This window comes from Zophobas morio, unplaced genomic scaffold, assembly GCF_036711695.1.
Source record: "Zophobas morio isolate AGI-343-1 ecotype UQ-CSIRO unplaced genomic scaffold, CSIRO_AGI_Zmor_V1 ptg000155l, whole genome shotgun sequence".
In the NCBI taxonomy this organism is placed as follows: domain Eukaryota; kingdom Metazoa; phylum Arthropoda; class Insecta; order Coleoptera; family Tenebrionidae; genus Zophobas; species Zophobas morio.
In genome coordinates this window covers 2040-4900 of record NW_026972259.1, presented here as the reverse complement: position 1 = coordinate 4900, position 2861 = coordinate 2040, and the positions used below count along the sequence as shown (strand labels likewise).

Sequence of the window (2861 nt, the reverse complement as noted above, 5' to 3'; positions counted from 1 at the left end):
AAAAAATAGTTTTAATGCTTCAGATTTTCTTAAAAAAAACCATTTATAAATAGAAAAATGCAACAGAACTGGTCCCTCTGAAAAAAAAAATGAAACTTTTTTATATGAAAGTAACTTTTTATCATTTAGTAAAACTTTATACTAAATTTTATAAATTTTAGTAAAAATTTTGGTATACTAGAAGAACTTTATTAATTTTATAAAAAACTCTTTAATATTATAATAACTTTTTAAATTTATATTACGACTTTACAAATAAAAACTTTTATACACCGCAAATCTATACTACTAGTATTAAATACTTTACTGACTTTACTGACTTAAACAACCTTAAAATTTATTGAAATTTTTATGTACTACAACAACTTTATAAATTTTATTAAAAAAGAGTTTCATACTACAACTTGATTAATTTAAAAAACTTTTTTATTCCAAGACTTTACGAATAACGTTTGAACTTTTTTACTATAATAAAAACAAATTCACTTAAAACTATCTCTGTGCTACAACAACAATAATTTTTTATATTAAAACATTTTATATACTACAATCTTGTGAATTTTGTATATACTTTTACCAACAACTTTAAGATTTTAGAGTACTACAAAAGCTTTAATAATTTATTATAAACTATATCTCTTTTTCTATTTTGACAACTATGGATTTAGAAAAACTTTGTACAATAACAATTATTTTTAGTAAATTTTATATGTACTATAAATTTTTACTTTCAATACGAGCTTTATTACTACTTAATAACTGTATATAATTATATAAAAATGTAATATACAACTTAATAATTTAAAGGTTAAATCTTTTTAAAAATTTATTAATTTAATAAAACTTTTTTTCAATTATGACAAAGTTATACTTTACAATCTTACAAATTTTGCAAAAAAAAATTGGTACAAAAATAACTATTAATTAATATAATTTTTTTTTTAATTTTAACAACTTATTAGATTTGATAAAAAAATTTTGTACTACGACAACTGTAAAATAATATAAATTCTTTGTTAACTAAAACATCTTTATAGAATTAAAAAAAAAACTTATTTTCTATTTTAACAACTTTATAGATTTAGTTAAATTTTAAACATTTACAACCATTTACTTTTTAGTAAAATTTATTTGTACTCTAACTCTTTCTATTAATATAAATTTTAGTTTTCTACTTTAACGAATTTATTAAAAAAAAACTTTTTTATACTTCAATAAATTTATAAATTTTTACAACCTTTTCATACTGCAACTTAGTTTTTTAAAATAATTTTTTTATATAACTTTAGAATATAAAATTACATTTGTCAAAACTTTTATTTCTACAATTATATAAATTATAAATAAACTTTTTATACAAAAATAACTTGAAAGTTTTAATAAACTATTTATTTTCAACAACTTAAAAAATTTGAAACTATTTTTAAACAATAACAGCTTTTATAAATTTCAATAATATTTTTTAATCTTAACTTCAATAATTTTATACAAAATTCTAATTTTAATTGAAACTTTTTACACAGTGACAACTTTTACAAATTTCAATAAAATTTTTTAATATACAACTTTATGAATTTTATTTAATTATATAATAACTTTCTTAAATTTCGATAGAACTTTTTAACATATAACTTAATAAATTTTGTAAAAAGTATAGAAATTTTACAAGAGCTTTTTTTATAATAACTTAATAAATTTTAAAACTTTTTACACTCAACTTCGATAATTGTATATAAATTTTTAATTTTCAGTGAAATTTTTCTTAATACAATAACAATTTCTGTAAATCTCGATAAAACTTTATAATATACATAAATTTTGTAGAAAATTAAAGAAATTTTATATAAATCATTTTTATTCAATAACTTCATTAAGTAAATTAAATTTTTTGTTCTACAACAGCAAATCTAAAAAGTAATTTTCCAAATCTTCTTCTAAAACAATTTGGGGATCTACAGCTGCTGAGCGCTTCCAAATTTCTGCTTCCTCATTTTTTGTGTGTTCCTTTTCGTTTAGCGTTTGAGCGTCGCTACTGGGAAGTTCACTTAATTTCTCGCTGGTTGGAATTTCTTCAAACACTTCTAACAATGATAATAAGTAAATAGTTTTTTCATAAAGATATTGAAAAGTAAATAAATTTATTTTACATATATAAATTTCTTAAAACACTTCTAACAATAATGATAATTAAAAAGTTTTTTTTTTCTAGTATAAAGTAAAATAATAATAATTATAATTTATATATAAAAAATTATATTACCAGTTTTTATTCTTTTACTAGAACTTGTTTGTTTAAGATTTTGCTTAGCTTTTTTCTTTTGGTGTTTATAATTTAATTTAAAAGAGCAGGACGAACAAAGTCTTATTTTAACTAAAGCATTCTAATAATAACAATAAAATAATAATAGTAATAGTAATAATAATAATTATGGGACTTTTATTTCGTTATATTCTTCGTAACGGAAATTAACTTCCCAACTTTGCAAACCATCAGTTTCTTTACATGTCACGCATCCGCAGATAAACTGACCTAAAAAAATATATATAGACTTTTTCTCATAATTTACTATTAAAAATTTAAACCTTTCCCCACAATCACTTCATTTTTTGTTCGCCATCGTAAAGCAATCTATAATCAATAAAGAACTTTTTAATAACAAATCGACCAATAAAACGCAAAAATAATTTATAGACGATTAACTTAATAAAAACTATTTTTTAGCTAATCATATTAAATAAATATTATAAAAGCCGATGACAAAAGTTATTTTTATACAATTTCTCTTAAAAAAGGAAGAAAGCACGAAACAAAAATATTGAATAAAGTGGTTTCCAGTAAAAATATACACCAATGAGACAAT

General features: G+C 19.2%; 1 long non-coding RNA gene across 1 annotated transcript; it reads right to left on the bottom strand.

The window, feature by feature from the left end:
- Positions 1–1976: 1976 nt before the first annotated feature.
- On the bottom strand, positions 1977–2629 carry LOC135145456 (uncharacterized). Its single transcript, XR_010283456.1, has 4 exons — positions 2584–2629; positions 2436–2530; positions 2261–2381; positions 1977–2081 (listed from the first exon to the last, which is right to left on the bottom strand). It is a non-coding gene; the product is annotated as an uncharacterized LOC135145456 (long non-coding RNA).
- Positions 2630–2861: the final 232 nt, after the last annotated feature.